Source organism: Rhinoraja longicauda, chromosome 31 (genome assembly GCF_053455715.1).
Source record: "Rhinoraja longicauda isolate Sanriku21f chromosome 31, sRhiLon1.1, whole genome shotgun sequence".
Classification (NCBI taxonomy): domain Eukaryota; kingdom Metazoa; phylum Chordata; class Chondrichthyes; order Rajiformes; family Arhynchobatidae; genus Rhinoraja; species Rhinoraja longicauda.
Genome location: NC_135983.1, coordinates 26,017,954 through 26,037,171, shown reverse-complemented (window position 1 = coordinate 26,037,171; position 19,218 = coordinate 26,017,954).

The window sequence follows — 19,218 nt, the reverse complement described above, 5'->3', positions numbered from 1 at the left end:
ATTTCAGGTCGCGCCAGACGGTGAAAAGTCCGCGGCGGGCCGACCCAAGCCCCGCGACTCGGGGCGGGCGAAGACGCTAAAACACTTCTACAGCCTCATCTGGAGGCCTGTTCCAGACATGGACTACTCTTTATGTGAAAACGTTGTCCATGAGTTCCCTCTTAAAACTTGCCCCCCAAGGAACAGAATTATTTACTTGCCAAAAATTCTGGCACAACTGAGAAGTCAATCATCCCAAAATGGAACTACCACTGAGAGGTTTTAATACAATTCCCATGTTTAGTTTTCTAGTTTGGTATGGAGATACAGCGTAGAAACAGGCCCTTCGGCCCACCGAGTCCGCACTGACCAGTGATCCCTACACAACCAAAACTATCCTACACTGGGGGCAATTTTAATATTTACACCAAGCCTGCATGTCTTTGGAGTGTGGGAGGAAACCGAAGATCTCGGAGAAAACCCACGTGGGTCACGGGGAGAACGTACAAACTGCGTACAGACAGCACCTGTGGTCAGAATCGAACCCGGGTCTCTGTAAGTGCTGTAAGGCTGTGTAAGACTCAACCGCTGTACCACCTTGACATATGCATGCATGCAGATTTCAAGTTAACTCTAAATATAAGTGGCAAAATTAATTTTACAGTGTGTTTCACAAATTGTTCTTTTTCAAATCTTAGGATGCCTTAGATGAAGTTGTAACTGTGGACATTCGATTTGGAAGCTAGGAATAGGATTGGAGTTGGGGTAGAGGAGACATGGCATATCGATATATGGGGCATCTTAAATAAATAAATTTAGAAATAATGATGCAAAATGCTGGAGTAACTCAGCGGGACAGGCAGCATCTCTGGAGAGAAGAAATTGGTGACGTTTTGGGCTCGAGACTACTTCTTCAGCCTCTCGACCGGAAACGTCACCCATTCCTTCTCTCCAGAGATGTCTATCGTCTAGATGTCTATCGTCGGTTGAAACCAGCTTCTGCAGTTCTTTCCTACAAAGTCGAAATAATGTTATTTCATCATGGATAAAGGGCCATCATTTTGATTACGAAGAAAAAATCTCAGGTGCTTTTGCATTTAATTTACAATTTGGAATGATTACACGAGCTTTCTAAAAATAATGATTTATGCAACGGTTTTAATTATTGTGTGTGATCCAATTGTCATGCAAATTGAGTCAGTTCGTTGATAGCCACTTACTAATTACTGATGAAAGGTCACCTTTACTCCTTTGCTTTGGGCTTGGTTACAGAGAGGCAAGTTTAGTTAAGTTTAGAGATACAGTGCGGAAACAGGCCCTTCGGCCCACCGAGTCCGCGCCGACCAGCAATGCCCGCACATTAACGCTACCCGACACGCTCCAGGGACATTTTTTGCATTTTATACCAAAACAAATAACCTACAAACCTGTACGTCTTTGGAGTGCGGGAGGAAACCGAAGATCTCGGAGAAAACCCACGCAGGTCACTGGGGAGAACGTACAAACTCCGTACAGACCCATAGTCAGGATCGAACCCGGGCCTTTGTCGCTGTAACATAGTTGTTCTACCGCTGTGCCACTGTGCTGCCCCAGGTTTAATTCTAGGTTTAATGTTTCGTCCCTTTAGATCACATTTACCAGAGGTTTAAGGTGATAGGGGAAAGACCTGACAGGAACCTGGAGGAGGGAGGGGATAACTTTTTCACATGGAGGTAAAACTTTTTCACCCAGAGAGTTGTGAATCTGTGGAATTCTCTGCCACAAAAGGCAGTGGAGGCCAATTCACTGGATGTTTTCAAGAGAGAGTTAGTTTTAGCTCTTAGACATTCTACCGCTGCACCGTAGAAAGCATCCTAACACATGGCATCCCTGTGTGATATCTCAGCTGCACGGAGGCAGAGAGGAGAGCTCTTCAGCGGGTAGTCCATAGAGCTAAGAGGACCATTGGAACACAGCTACCAGGCTTGGAGGGCATCTACAACACACAATGCCTCAGAAAAGCCACCAGCATCCACAAAGACTCCTCACACCCCTGCAACAGTCTGTTCGAACTTCTACCATCGGGCAGACGATACAAGGCCTTCTACGCCCGCACCTCCAGACTCAGGAACAGCTTCATCCCCAGGGCCATAACTGCTATGAACCGGTCCTGCTGAGCCGGATGGTCACATCGCACAGTGATCCGGCACAGATGTACTGCACTTTATTCTGTTTAAAACTGCTCTAATTTGTTTCATTGGGTTGTATAAATCAATACTGACTAGCTAATTAATTTATTGCATCGTATGGGAGGCACATTCCCAATCTCGTTGTACCCCTGTACCATATAACCATATAACCATATAACAATTACAGCATGGAAACAGGCCCATTCGGCCCTACCAGTCCACGCCGACCACTCTCTCTGACCTAGTCACATCTACCTGCTCTCAGACCATAACCCTCCAATCCCCTCCCATCCATATACCTATCCAATTTACTCTTAAATAATAAAATCGAGCCTGTCTCCACCACTTCCACCGGAAACCCATTCCACACAGCCACCACCCTCTGAGTAAAGAAGTTACCCCTCATGTTACCCCTAAACTTTTGTCCCTTAATTCTGAAGTTATGTCCCCTTGTTGGAATCTTCCCCACTCTCAAAGGGAAAAGCCTACCCACGTCAACTCTGTCCGTCCCTCTTAAATTTTTTTAAACCTCTATCAAGTCCCCCCTCAACCTTCTACGCTCCAAAGAATAAAGACCCAACCTGTTCAACCTCTCTCTGTAGCTTAAGTGCTGAAACCCAGGCAACATTCTAGTAAATCTCCTCTGTACGTTTCTCCTCTCTCCATTTTATCGACATCCTTCCTATAATTTAATAAAGATATATTGTATTGTATTGTATTGTATTATATTGTAGGGCTAATGGATTATAGGGATAAGGGGAGAAAACAGGAGCGGGGTACTGATTTTGGATGATCAGCCATGATCATATTGAATGGCGGTGCTGGTTCGAAGGGCCGAATGGCCTATTCCTGCACCTATTTTCTAAGTTTCTATGCCTATGGTGGGTATATGAAAGTATATATATTTTTACTCTGGATACATTTTATTTGATTTAAAAAAAGAGATGCCTGAGGGGGTAGTTGAGGCAAGTACCATAGGTTTAGTTTAGTTTATTCACAAAGTGCTGGAGTAACTCAGCAGGACAGGCAGCATCTCAGGAGAGAAGGAATGGGTGATGTTTCAGGTCGAGACCCTTCTTCAGACTGATGTCAGGGAGGCGGTTTAGTTTAGTTTAGTTTAGTTTAGTTTAGTTTGGAGATGCTCGTGTGGAGATAGACCCTTCGGCTCATCGAGTCTGCACTGACCAGCGATCACCCATTCACAATAGTTTCATCTCAAACACTCGGGACAATTTACAGGTACTAATTAATCTACAAGCCTGCACATCCTAGGAATGTTGAGCACCTGGAGAAAACCCACGCGGTTACAGGGAGAACGTACAAACTCTGTGCAGACGGCACCCGTGGTCAGGATCGAACCCGGGTCTCTGGTGCTGTGAGGCAGCAACTCTTCTGCCGCGCCACTGTGCCACCTTTTAATAATATCGAAAAGGCATTTGGACAGGTACATGGATAGGAAGGGTTTAGAAGGATATGGGCCTTACTCAGGCAGTTGGGACTATTGTAGCTGAGGCATCTTGGTCAGCTTGGCAAGTTAGGCCTAGGGACCTGTTTCCATGCTGTATGACCCTGAAGCTAATTTTGTTAATTACCCTTAAACAAAGATGCGAATGAACAGTAAGTGCGAAGTTTTAAAATTATTTCAAATCTACTTCTCTTACTGGTGTGAATTAAGCGGCTCGGTGGCGCAGCGGTAGAGTTGCTGCCTCACAACCCCAGAGACCTGGGTTCGATCCTGACCGGCTGCTGTTTGTACGGAGTTTGTACGTTCTCCCCGTGACCTGCGTGGGTTTTCTCCGAGATCTTCGGTTTCCTCCCACACTCTACAAAGACGTGCAGGTTTGTAGGTTAATTGGCTTTGGTAAAATTGTAAATTGTCCCTAGACTGTGTAGGAGAATGTCAATGTGCTGGGATCGCTGGTCGCTGGTCGGCACGGACTCGGTGGGCCGAAGGGCCTGTTTCCGCCCTCTATCTCTAAACTAAACTGAACTAAACTTGAAGAACCGCAAGGGCAACTGATTGTAAGAGAGTCGAATTCATAACATAAATCTGCAATTGTGTTCCATGCTGATTTCTGCAGAGGTTTGTGATGTTAATCCCTTTCTCTTGTATCTTGTTTCAGCTCTGCTTCCTGATGCTCAGAGGGAGAAATGTATAAGACTGAAGCAAAAGCAATTACCTGCTTATTTTTCAACTTTCCAATTTCACTCACCGAAAGATCACAAGAGAAGGTAAGGGAATTTTGCATAATTAATTGCATCAAGACTTTCCTTCATTTAAGTGCAAGTTACGCCACCTACTGACAAGCTGTTGCCCCTTTGGAATTACGTACAAGGCAATGTTTAATCACAGGATGAGGTTTAGCATGAATGAGGAACTAATGTAAAAGGAGATAGTGAAAGGACTGGATAGAGTGGATGTGGAGACGATGTTTCAACCAGTGGGAGAGTCTAGGACCAGAGGTCACAGCTTCAGAATTAAAGGACGTTCCTTTAGGAAGGAAATGAGGAGGAATTTCTTTAGTCAGAGGGCGGTGAATCTGTGGAATTCTTTGCCATGGAGACAGTGGATATTTTTAAGGCAGGGGTTATGGGGAGAAGGCAGGAGAATGGGGTTGGGAGGGAGAGATAGACTGGCCATGATTGAATGGCGGAGTAGACGTGATGGGCTGAATGGCCTAATTCTACTCCAGTCATGTATGACATGCCTTTATGAGATTATAGATTATTGCTTTACTGTTTTAATACACAGCACTCACACAGTCAGACAGAGGAGTGGGGGAGTAATTTAAGAACAAGAGCCCCTACTCTTCTGTATACTCCTTATCATTCATAAAGGCACAAACACATTCCGTTCCCAAGGATAACATTTCTGCCACAAGCATCCATCTTACTGCTTTCCACTGAAAATAAGCATTCATTTTATATTAGCTAAGACAACAACAAAATATCAATATCTCCAATTAACTATATCAACTAATAGGATAGATTCTCACTTTCATATCTACACGAGACTGAAGAAAGCAAATTTGATTTTGTTTAGCAGTCAAAACCAAACAATGCAATCCTTAGTGTCTGTAGCAACAATGAACTGCAAAGGACGCATGATGGAGCAGGTCATGATGCTGGAGTAACACAGCAGGTCATGATGCTGGAGTAACACAGCAGGTCATGATGCTGGAGTAACACAGCAGGTCATGATGCTGGAGTAACACAGCAGATCATGATGCTGGAGTAACACAGCAGATCATGATGCTGGAGTAACACAGCAGATCATGATCCGTACAGACGGCGCCCGTAGTCAGGATCGAACCTGAGTCTCCGGCGTTGCATTCGCTGTAAGGCGGCAACTCTACCACTGCGCCACCATGCCGCCACTGGAGGAGCATACCGAGAAAACTCACGCAGGTCACCGGAAGCACGTACAAACTCCGTACAGGCAGCACCCGTAGTCAGGATCGAACCCGGGTCCCTGGCGCTGTAAGGCAGCAACCCCACCTAATAGTCCAAATGGTCTTTATCCATGCACTAAGCTTCTGAGAAGATAGGTCTTTTGTTTTGTTTAAATCACTTCCACTTTTCAATTCTATATTTATTTTTGACACTAGCTTCCAATTTGCAAAGTTTAGCGTGGTTCTGAATTTAGCTACTGAAACGTAATTTTGAGTTATCATAAGACGACTTCGCTTTTAGACGATGAAGCATTTGACAACATTTTGAGCAAGGTAATAACGCCCTCTAAAAATTAACTTTAATAGAGTTTTGCCTCATTATCCACCTAATCTAATTTCCTTTGTTGAAATTGCATGATGCGATGATTCTTTTTCTGCTGCACCAATATCACACGTTGTACTTCTACCTGTAGTTTATAATGTTGAGTTGATTTGACATAGATATTGCTGATGTAACAGCGTTTCAATTGCTGTAAATCCCCCTGGTGTCAGATAACAATTACCTGCACCATTTGGCCATCTGAAGTTGGATTAAGCACTTCACTCATATCCTTCTATTTCCTTTTCTCCCATTGCATCTTCATTTAAACGGTTTATTCTTTTTAGGCGGCATGATGCTGTGCAATGGTGTCTTAATAGTTCTTTGGGAAACATGTTCAAAACGCGTGTCACTTAAGCCAAACACTGATCCTCTTTCGTCATTCCATTCCACTTAGCTAAGAGCTATCTCTCTTCGCTGAACAGTACTTCACGGAGCAGAGCACAGAGTGCTGGAAGAACCCAATGGGTCAGGCAGCATCTGTGGAGGGAATAAGGTGACGTCACAATGACACGTTGACATTGTCACGGTGAAAGACTGAAGGAGGGGTGGCACGGAGAGCTGCTGCCTTACAGCGCCAAAGACGCTGGTTCGATCCTGACTGTGGGTGGTGTCTGTACGGAGTTTGCACGTTCTCCCTGTGACTGCGTGGGTTCTCTCCTGGTGCTCCGGTTTCCTACCACGTTCCAAAGATGTGCAAGTTTGAAGATTAATTGGCCTCTGTAAATTGGCCCTAGTGTTAAGGGTGGCACTACTGTACGGGCGATCGCTGGTTGGCACAGACCCTGTGGGTCACAGGACCTTTCACCGTCCGGCGCGGCCTGAAATAGACCGCGGGATTTTTTTTCTGCCCGGCGGGGGCTTCAATGTCGGGAGCCATGACCGCCCCGACGTGCAGCACCAGCGTCTTCGCCCGCCCCGGATTGCGGGGCTTGGGTCGGCCTGCTGTGGACCTTTCACCGTCCGGCGCGGCCTGGAACGTGGCATCTTCAACAGCCTGACCGCAGGAGAAGACGGCAGGGGAAGAGAAAAGACATTCTGGCCTCCCATCACAGTGAGGAGGTGACTGGAAGAGACTCACTGTGATGGATGTTTCTCTTTTTTTTTGTTTTGTGTTGGTTTGTGATTGTGTGTGAAATTGCTTATTATTATTTTTTTTTTAATTGCTCTTATTGTTGGACTGTGGGTGACATTTTCGTTTCACTGCACATCTTGTATGTGTATGTGACAAATAAACTTGACTTGACTTGAAACCAAACTAAACATAAAGGGTCCGAAGAAGGGTCTCGACCCGAAACGTCACCCATTCCTTCTCTCCCGAGATGCTGCCTGACCTGCTGAGTTACTCCAGCATTTTGTGAATAAATACCTTCGATTTGTACCAGCATCTGCAGTTATTTTCTGAAACATAAAGGGCCTCGACTCAAAACGTCAACTAAACGTATTCTCCAGAGATGCTGCAGGACAATAGACAATAGACAATAGAAAATAGGTGCAGGAGAAGGCCATTCGGCCCTTCGAGCCAGCACCGCCATTCAATGTGATCATGGCTGATCATTCTCAATCAGTACCCCGTTCCTGCCTTCTCCCCATACCCCCTGACTCCGCTATCCTTAAGAGCTCTATCTAGCTCTCTCGAATGTATTCAGAGAATTGGCCTCCACTGCCCTCTGAGGCAGAGAATTCCACAGATTCACAACTCTCTGACTAAAAAAGTTTTTCCTCATCTCTGTTCTAAATGGCCTACCCCTTATTCTTAAACTGTGGACCTCCTGAGTTACTCCAGTACTTTGTGTCCATTTAATTATTAACCCGCATCTGCAGTTCTGTTTCCATTAGGTGATGTTTCTGATCGGGACCCTTTCCCAACATGAAACGTCGCCTATCCTTTACCTCCGAAGATGCTGCCTGACCTGGTAATTAGGGGGGAGGACACAAGGAACATCCAACAACCCTTGGAACAAGGGAAGGGAGTAAACTTTGTTTTTATAATGTACTGTTAGCAAGCATTCTGTCATAAAATACATTAATATGCATAGATCATCACCTAGATATTTGCTAGGGAGTGGAGTTAACAATTTTTAATTGAGTTTTGCTTTGTTTAGAGACACAGCGGGGAAACAGCCCACTGGGCCCGCACCGACCAGCGATCCCCGCACACTAACACTAACCTACACACACTAGGGACAATTTACAATTTTACCGAATTAATCTACAAACCTGCAAGTCTTTGGAGTGTGGGAGGAAACCGGAGCACCCGGAGAAAACCCACGCAGATCACGGGGCGAGTGTACAAACTCCGTACAGACAGCACCCATAGTCAGGATCGAAACAGGGTCTCTGGCGCCGTAAGGCAGCAACTCTACCGCTGCACCACCGTGCCGCAATAATTAGAAACTAAAATTGGGAAGTCACACTTACTAATGACTAATCTGAAGAAGGGTCTCTACATTTCCTTCATCTCCATCCCCTTTTATCTCATTTTCACACCTTACACTTCCCCATCTCTGTATTTCCCTCTCCCCTGATTCAGTCTGAAGAAGGGTCTCAACCCGAAACGTCACCCATTCCTTCTCTCCAGAGATGCTGCCAGTTACTCCAGCTTTTTGTGTCTATCTACTGACTAATAAAACATTGGATTATGACAACCAACTGATCTAAAACAGTGCTGCTACTTTTGCTAAGTTTGGTCTCTTACCTTATTCATAATTTAATAACCAAAGTTGCAAAATTGTTTATCATGTCAAAAAAAATGTTGTCGCCAATTTGATATTTGAGCATGGTTGAGGCTCTGGGCATGTTTGCAAACGTTCACAGCCCATAAATCATCAGAGCTGTGTGACGATCTACTCCATAAATAGGACGTTCACTATTTATATATTCTATCTTATCAATTCAATGATTGTCGAATCCTTGAGAAATCTAACATCAGAATTAAAGAGATAAATGGCAAATGCCATTTCACCCCATCAATTTGACAAAATTCATTGCAGAAAATTCACGGCCAAGGAGATTGTTTGCTTTGCATCGAGGAATGCCCCCAACATAACACCACTAACTTAGACACGACGAGCTGGAGTAACTCAGTGGGTCAGGCAGCATCTCTGGAGAGAAGGGATGGGTGACGTTTCACGTCGAACCCCTTCCTCAGACATGGTACTCTGTAAACAATATAACAAACAAGCAAAAACAAAGATTGGTAGACACAAAATGCTGGAGTAACTCAGCGGGTCAGGCAGCATCTCTGGAGAGAAGGGATGGGTGACGTTTCGGGTCGAGACCCTTCTTCAGACTAACCTTTTTAAAAAATGTAAAGGAGGCACAAAATGCTGGAGTAACTCAACGGGTCAGGCAGCATCTCTGGAGAGAAGGGATGGGTGACGATTCGGGTCGAGACCCTTCTTCAGACTGAATTTTGTGTCTATCTTCGATTTAACCAGCATCTGCAGTTTTCTTTCCTATAAAAAAAAAGATTACTCCAACACTATATATATATATATAGACACACACACACACACACACACACACACACACACACACACACACACACACACACACACACACACACACACACACACACACACACACACACACACACACACACACGCACACACGCACGCACGCACGCACACACACACATATATATATGTATATATATATATATACGCCAATCTTTTTGCATACAAACATATAAAAACAAACATACCAGCATCTGCAGTTCCTTCCTCCACATAATACCACTGACTTGTTTGGACTAATTGTGAGTTAGTTTCCATTTAGATTATGTTATGAAGTCAGAATTATCAATACAAGAAAAATAAATATTTTTATCTTCACCATTCCCTTCCTGTTCACCTGGGCCCATTCCATTCTCTTCCGTTCTTTCCCCTTTGCTACCTTTCGCCTTTGTCTTTGGCTTTCACTTGCTGTGCTCCATCATCTCCTTGAATGTTCTTGGAGCAGTTTCTTGTCAACGGCTAAGTAATTGACTAACATTCATGACAGGATTTGATAAAAAATTGAAAAACGTTGGCACGCGCTCCAGACAACATGCAACCATCTTACCATTAGTTGGTGCATTAAAAGACACAAAATGCTGGAGTAACTCAGCGGGTCAGGCAGCATCTCTAGAGAACATGGATAGGTGATGTTTTGGTTCAGGAATCATCTTCAGTTTGAAGAAGTGTCCTGATCTGAAATGTCACCTATCCCTGTTCTCTAGAGATGCTGCCTGACCCGTTGAGTTACTCCAACATTTTGGGGTTTTTCTTGGTAATCCAGCATCTACAGTTCCTTGTTTCAACATATTGGTTATACATTGCTTTAGCCAACGTTTGAAATCATGAGGAGAATAGATAGGGTGGTTGCACAGTCTTTTACCCAGGACAGGCGAGTCAAGAACCAGAGGAGATTGGTTTAAGATAAGAAGGGAAAATTGTACTAGCAACCCGAGGGGTAACTTTTTCACTTAGAGGGTGGTGGATGTATGGAATGAGTTGCCAGAGGTGGTAGTTAAGGCAGGTACCATAACAAAACATAAAATACATTTGGACAGGTATATTGAAATTAAATGTTCAGAGGGAAGTGGGCTAAACGTGGGCAGATGTGACTACTGTAGATGGGGCATGTTGGTCGGTGTGGACACGTTGAGCCGAAGGACCTGTTTCCACGCTGTAAGACTCTACGACTCTAAAACTTTATGGCTTCAGCGTTTTCTAGAGCATGGGAGAAACATGATAAAGAACTTGGATAATTCATTCGATGCCATATGCCTGCCAATCCCAGCTTGGTGTTGACTGATTGATCAATAGTATGGGTGGCCTCATGGCACAGCGGTAGAGTTGCTGCCTCACAGCGCCAGAGACCTGGGTTCAATCCTGACTATGGGTGCTGTCACTACGGAGTTTGTACGTTCTCCCCATGACCGCGTGGGTTTTCCCCGGGTGCTCTGGTTTCCTCCCACACTCCAAAGACGTACAGATTTGTAGGTTAATTGGCTTCGGGAAAAATTGTAAATTGTACCTGGTGTGTGTAGAATATTATTTATGTACGGGGTGATCACTGGTCGTGCGGACTCGGTGGGACGTGCTGCATCTGTAAAGTCCAAAGTCAAAAGTATGTTGGGAGAGAGGTTTGAAATTTCTGTCATTTCTACCGCATCTGGTTAGGGCAGGTTTAGACAATAGACAATAGGTGCAGGAGGAGGCCATTCGGCCCTTCGAGCCAGCACCGCCATTCAATGTGATCATGGTTGATCATTCTCAATCAGTACCTCATTCCTGCCTTTTCCCCGTACCACCTGACTCCGCTATCCTTAAGAGCTCTATCTAGCTCTCTCTTGAATGCATTCTTCAGAGAATTGGCCTCCACCGCCTTCTGAGGCAGTGAATTCCACAGATTTACAACTCTCTGACTGAAAAAGATTTTCCTCATCTCCGTTCTAAATGGCCTACCCCTTATTCTTAAACTGAGGCCCCTCGATCTGGACTCCCCCAACATTGGGAACATGTTTCCTGCCTCTAACGTGTCCAACCCCTTAATAATCTTATACGTTTTGATAAGATCCCCTCTCATGGAGGGATAAGGACCAAGCTCGGGCAGGTGGGACTAGCTTAGCTGGGACACGTTGGCTGATGTGGACAAGTTGGGCCGAAGGGCCTGTTTCCACACTGTGTCACTCGGTGACTCTATGACCCTTTGACTCGATGAATCTGAGGGGCATCCTTTTCACAAAAAGAGGTGTGACTACCACTCAATGACACTATCTGGAGATCCCACCCTACCCTTGACTGCTGTGCTTTCATGTTCTGTCGATACTCATGGCTGTGTTACCAGCGTCAGGTCCAATACAGATCAGCAGTTCTGAGACTACCTTTGATTTATCAGTGGTTGACAAGAGATTTTCAGTGGTGGAACGAATGATTTCCCCAGCAATGGAATGGGACAGCTAGCAAGGAGAAGCCATCGCCAGGGATTGTTTTACCTTTTTTTAAGAGGAGCTCCAAATAAAATGCCACCAGTCTCTGATGCCTCCTTAAGTGCCGGGGCATTGCTATTATTGTTGTGCACGACCTTTGCCTTCTACAATCTCTCTCAGACTCCATTAAGTGCTGGTGGCAGACTAGGCCTTTTATCAATCATTGTGATTTCACAAGAAATCACCTTAGGGCCAGCTTAGTTTAGTTTGGAGATACAGCGCGGTAACAGGCCCTTCGGCCCACCGAGTCCGCGCCGACCAGCGATCCCCGCACACTTACACTATCCTACACACACACTAGGGACAATTTACATTTATACCAGGCCAATAAACCTACAAACCTGTACGTCTCTAGGGTGCGGCAGGAAATTGGAGCGCCCGGAGAAAACCCACGCAGGTCACAAGGAGAACGTACAAACTCCTGACAATGAGTTGTGGGCGGCACGGTGGCGCAGCGGTAGAGTTGCTGCCTTACAGCGAATGCAGCGCCGGAGACTCAGGTTCGATCCCGACTACGGGTGCTGTCTGTACGGACTTTGTACGTTCTCCCCGTGACCTGCGTGGGTTTTCTCCGAGATCTTCGGTTTCCTCCCACACTCCAAAGACGTGCAGGTATGTAGGTTAATTGACTGGGCAAATGTAAAAATTGTCCCTAGTGTGTGTAGGATAGTGTTAATGTACGGGGATCGCTGGGCGGCGCGGACTTGGTGGGCCGAAGGGCCCGTTTCCATGCTGTATCTCTAAATCTAAATCTAAAAAATGCTTACAGCGCCCAGAGACCTTGGTTCGATCCCAACTACGGATGCTGGATTTTGGAAGTTTTTGAACATTCTCCCCATGTCCTGCGTGGGTTTCTCCCACACTCCAAAGACGTACAGGTTTATAGAGTCATAGAGTGATACATCGTGGAAACAGGCCCTTCGGTCCAACTCGCCCACACCGGCCAACAATGTCCCAGCTACGCTAGTCCCACCTGCCTGCACTTGATCCTATCCCTCCAAACCTGTCCTATCCATATACCTGTCTAACTATTTCTTAAACAATGGGATAGTCACAACCTCAACTACCTCCTCTGGCAGTTTGTTCCATACACTAACCACCCTTTGTGTGAAAAAGTTACCCCTCGGATTCTTATTAAATCTTTCACCTTGAACCTATGTCCTCTGGTCCTCGATTCCCCTACTCTGGGCAAAAGACTCTTTGACTCTACCTGATCTATTCCTCTCATGATTTTGTACACCTTTATAAGATCACCCCTCATCCTCTTGTGCTCCATGGAATAGAGACCCAGCCTACTCAACCTCTCCCGACAGCTCACACCCTCTAGTCCTGGCAACTTTCTTGAATCTTTTCTGAACCCTTTCAAGCTTGACAATATCTTCGAGCCAGCACCACCATTCAATGTGATCATGGCTGATCATTCTCAATCAGTACCCCGTTCCTGCCTTCTCCCCATACCCCCTGACTCCGCTATCCTTAAGAGCTCTATCTAGCTCTCTCTTGAATGCATTCAGAGAATTAGCTTCCACTGCCTTCTGAGGCAGAGCATTCCACAGATTTATAACTCTCTGACTGAAAAAGTTTATCCTCATCTCCGTTGACCTTGTTGACTATCCATAAATAGCCCTTGCCCATCCAAATGCCAGTATATCCTATCCCTCAGAATACTCTCCAGTAGCTTACCATCTACCGATGTTAAGCACACCGGCCTATATTTCTTAGTATTTTTCCTGCAGCCCTCCATGAAAAGAGGCACAACATTTGCCACCCTCCAGTCTTCCGGCACCTCTCCTGTATTTAAGGACGACTCGTAAATTTCAACCAGGCCTCCCGCCAGGTTAATTGGCTTGGTACAAATGTAAATTGTCCCTAGTGTGTGTAAGATAGTATAAATGTGCGGGATTCACTGGTCGGCGCGGACTCGGTGGGCCGAAGGGCCTGTTTCAATGCTGTATCTCGAAACTAAACTAGTCCTCCAGATTCAGGGACAGTTTCTTCCCAGCCGTTATCAGGCAACTGAACCATCCTACCAACAACTAGAGTAGTGGTTCTGAGCTTGTATCTACCTGAAGGAAGGAACTGCAGATGCAGATGTATGTCGAAGATAGATACAAAAGCACTGGAGTAACTCAGTGGGACAGTCAGCATCTCTGGAGAGAAGGAATAGCTGACGTTTTGGGTTGCGATCCTTCTCAGAATATCTTGACACATTCGTTGGTGGAGACTCAGGAGAATTATTTGGTAATCTGTGTCATCGGCTAGTGCAAAAATAGGAAATGGATCAAAGTGTAGAGTCTTTTGCACCTTATAGCCTAGGGGGCTAATGGAAGTAATCAGGATGATGCTACACCAAAGCTCCTCCAAGTTGAAATAAATCTCCATTGTTGACTTGTTTACTATTTGCAGATGAATAAAACCAGCATCGGTCTTTTCCCTTTGGGAATCCTTCTACCACAATAATTTTGACAAAGCCATGTTGAGTTGAGATGCGAGATACAGGCCCTTTGGCCCACCGAGTCTGCACGCACCAACAATCATCCCGTACACTCATTCTATCCTAGACACTGGGGGCAATTTACAGAAGCCAATTAACCCACAAACCTGCACCTTGTTAGTGTTGCACGAAACCAGAGCACCCGGAGAAAGCCCACGTGGTCACGGGGGGAACGTGCAAACTCCGTACTGGCGGCATCCGTAGTCAGGATGGAACCCGGCTCTCCGGAGCTGTGAGGCAGCAACTCTATCGCTGTGCGCCACCGTGCCGCCCGGTCGAGAGTAGAATGTACAGATTTCACACTGAGAGCAGCAGACATCATGATCGAACAAGGGCTTTTTGGAGCTGTGAGGCAGCAGCATTACCTGCCGCGTCTGACTGGAATCCATCAGATCCGACAGGGTACATACAGTGCGGCACGGTGGCGCAGCGGTAGAGTTGCTGCCTTACAGCGCCGGAGACCCGGGTTCAATCCTGGGTGCTGTCTGTACGGAGTTTGTACGTTCTCCCCGTGACCTGCCTGGGTTTTCTCTGGGTGCTCCGGTTTCCTCCCACACTCCAAAGATGTACAGGTTTGTAGGTTAATTGGCTTCGGTAAAAATGTAAATTGTCCCTGGTGTGTGTAGGATGGTGTTAGTGTGTGGGGATCGCTGGTCGGTGCGGACTCGGTGGGCCCAAGGCCCTGTTTCTGCACTCTATCTCTAAACTGAGCTAAACTAAACTAAACTAAACTAAACTAAACTAAACTAAACTAAACTAAACTAAACTAAACTAAACTAAACTAAACTAAACTAAACTAAACTAAACTAGTATTGTAGTTCCAGGATGCGCTTGCAATCAAGGGTATTGTGTTCATTTCGTTTAGATTGGACTCTGCCCATAACCATATGTTAATACATAATAATATATGTGTCTAAAATGATCCTTGAGAAAGATTTCGGGTTGGTATGATTCCCCCCCTTGGGATATATCAATGAACAAATGGGAAGGAACAGAACTGCACAATATGATGAGGATATTATCAGACGAAATGAAATGAGGAAAGGAGTATAATATGCAACCATGGCTAAAGCATCCATTTAACACAAGCAATTAAAGATGAATTTGTACCGTTTAATTTCCAAACAGAGATGTAATACTGAGGCTTTATAAGGCGCTGGTCAGACCAGATTTGTTGTGTTGTGAGGAGTTTTGGGCCCCGTATCTGAGGAAGGATGTGCTGGCACTGGAGAGGGTCCAGAGGAGGTTTACAAGAATGATCCCAGGAATGAGTGGGTTAACGTAGGATGAGCGTTTGTCGGCACTGGGCCTGTACTCGCTGGAGTTTAGAAGGATGAGGGGGTGGCACCTCATTGAAACTTACCAAATAGTGAAAGGCCTGGGCAGAGTGGATGTGGAGAGGATGTTTCCACTGGTGGGAGAGTCTAGATAAAAGGACATACCTTTAGAAAGGATATGAGGAGGAATTTGTTTCAGGGTGGTGAATCTGTGGAATTCATTGCCACAGATGGCTTTGGAGGCCAAGTCAATGGATATTTTTAAGGCAGAGATAGACAGTCTTGATTGGTTTGGGAGTAAGGGTGGGGAGAAGGCAGGAAAATGGTGTTTGGAAGGAAAGATAGATCAGCCATGATTGAATGATCCTGTTCTGTACTGTTCTATGTTCTATGCTCTACTAGAGCCCGCAGATACTGGAATCTGGAGCATATAGTCATACAGCGCAGAAAGAGACCCTTCAGTCCAACTTGCCCACACCAGCCAACATGTCCCACCTGCCTGCATTTGGCCCGTATCCCTCTAAACCTGTCCTATCCATGTACCTGTCTAAATGTTTCTTAAACATTGGGCTAGTCCCCCTCTCAAATACCACCTCCTCCGGCAGCTCATTCCATACACCCACCACCCTTTGTATGAAATAGTTACCCATCAGTTTCCTACTAAATCTCACCTCACCTTAAACCTATGTCATAGAAACAAAGAAAATAGGTGCAGGAGGAGGGCATTTGACCCTTCGAGCCGGCACCGCCATTCATTGTGATCATGGGTGATCATGCACAATCAGTAACCTGTGCCTGCCTTCTCCCCATATCCCTTGATTCCACTAGCCCCTAGAGCTCTATCTAACTCTCTTTTATATTCATCCAGTGAATTGGCCTCTACTGCCTTTTGTGGCAGAGAATTCCACAAATTCACAACTCTCCCCGGGTGAAAAAGTTTTTCTTCATCTCAGTTTTAAATGGTCTTCCCTTGATTCTTAGACTGTGTGGCCCCCTGGTTCTGGACTCCCCCAACATTGGGAACATTTTTCCTGCACCTACCTTTTATAATTTTATACCTTTCTATAAGATCCCCTCTCATCCTTCTAAATTCCAGTGAATACAAGCCCAGTCTTTCCAATCTTTCCTCATATGATAGCCCCACCATCCCAGGGATCTCGATTCCCCTACTCTGGGCATAAGCAAACTGCTGGAGGATCCCAGTGAGTTAGGCAGCATCTGCAGAGGCAGAGTGGTTGAGACCCTCGCTCGGTACAAGGTGACATTGGATATTTTTTTGTAAATGTAGTGTTTGCAGTCAGATCACTCAATGTACACCTCAATTCCAATCACCCATCTTATACCTCGTTCCATATCCCTCGATACCCTTCCAAAACATAAAATCATTTTGCTTCAATTCCAATTTCTTGTGTGATTTATTTAATAAGGCAAAAAAAAATTTAAAATTCTGGATAATGGAAATCTGAACTATAATAAATAAAATGCCCATAGAGTGAAAAACCAAGTCAATATTTCAAGTTAATAACAGCAGTAATCGGGTGCTATTTTGCTGGCAGGCTTTTGTATTGTTCACCTGATGATCATTTCTACTGAGGCTAATTTGACTGAATAGTACTGGGTGAATGAAAGTGGTATTCAAAAGCAATGGTGTTAATGACTCGAACCAAAGACAAATTTGTATCAAAGATAGACCCAAAATGCTGGAGTAACTCAGCGGGACAGGCAGCATCTCCGGAGAGAAGGAATTCTTCAGAAGAAGGGTCTCGACCCAAAACCTCACCCATTCCTTCGTTCCAGAGATGCTGCCTGACCCGCTGAGTTACTCGGGCACTTTTTGTCCCCCTTCGGTTTAAACCAGCATCTGCAGTTCCTTCCTACACAAATTTGTATCGTCTTGCCTTGTTACCAAATGCCTGGCAATTGTTCTTAGTTTAGTTTAGTTAAGAGATACAGCACAGAAACAGGCCCTTCGACCCACTGAGTCCCTGCCGAACAGCGATCCCCGCACACTAACACTATCCTGCACACACTAGGGACAATTTACAATAAGCCAATTGCACCTTCAAACCTGTACGTCTTTGGAGTGTGGGAGGAAACCGGAGCACCCGGGGAAAACTGACAAGGTCACAGTGAGAACGTGCAAACTCCGTACAGACAGCACCCGTGGTGAGGATCTCTGGTGCTGTAAGGCAGCAACTCTACCGCTGCGCCACCGTGCCACCTTTAAATCTCTTTTTATAGCAAACCACGACAATTTGATTTCTTGAATGGGAGGCAAAATAATATAGAACAAACATACAAATAAATGTTTATTGTCAAAATGAGAGATTGTGTTGAAGTGAATGAATTGGATTCTTTCTCTTATCCCCCCCTGAGTGAAATAATATTTTGATGTAATGGGAATGGGACATATATAATGATAGATGAAAGATAGAACATAGCTAAGCACAGGAATGGGGCCTTTAGTCCACAGTGTTGATGCTGAACATGATGCCTCATTAAACTGGTCTCATCTGCCTGTACATGTATCCCTCTATACCCTGCACGTGTCTGTCCAAAAGCCTCTTAAACACCACTATCATATGGGCCGTACGGTGGCGCAGCGGGTAGAGTTGTTGTTTTGAAGAGAATCAGCACCAGAGACCCCGGTTCGATCCCGACTACGGGCGCTGTCTGTATGGAGTTTGTACGTTCTTCCTGTGACCTGCGTGGGTTTTCTCCGAGATCTTCGGTTTCCTCCCACACTCCAAAGACGTACAGGTTTGGAGGTTAATTGGCTTGGTAAATGTAAAAAAGAAAAATTGTCCCTAGTGGGTGTTGGATAGTGTTAATGTGTGGGGATCGCTGTTCGGCGCGGACCCGGTGGGCCGAAGGGCCTGTTTCCGCGCTGTATCTCTAAACTAAACTAAACCAAGTATACAAACCCAAGCTAATTAACCTACAAACCTGTACGTCTTTGGAGTGTGGGAGGAAACTAAAGATCTCAGAGAAAACCCACGTGGTCATGTGGAGAATGTACAAACTCTGTACTGACAGCACCCGTAGTCGTGATCGACTCCAGAGATGCTGTCTGACCCGTTGAGTTACTCCAACCTATCCTTGTCTATCCTTGTTTAAACCAGCATCTGCAGTTCCTTCCTACCCATAGAGTCATAGAGTGATACAGCGTGGAAACAAACACAAGTCCCACCTGGCCGCATTTAGCCCATATCCCTCCAAACCCGTCCTATCCATGTACCTGTCTAAATGTTGCGATAGTACCACCTGTGATCTTTTAAAATGTAGACCCAGGGGCTATTTGGAAAGTTTTCCTCTTCTTGTACATTCTCAATATCACTGTATGAAACTCCAGTTCTATGATTTATTAAAAACATTGTCAAGAATGTAATTTAGTCGATTATATTCTAACAATGTATCCTGCCAATCTAGCCCTGTTAGAGTCGCTGCCTCACAGCGCCAGAGATCAATCCTGGGGTCGATCCTGACCTCATGTACGTTCTCCCCCTTGACCGCGTTCTCCCCCTTGCCTCCTGGTGCTCCGAATTCCTCCCA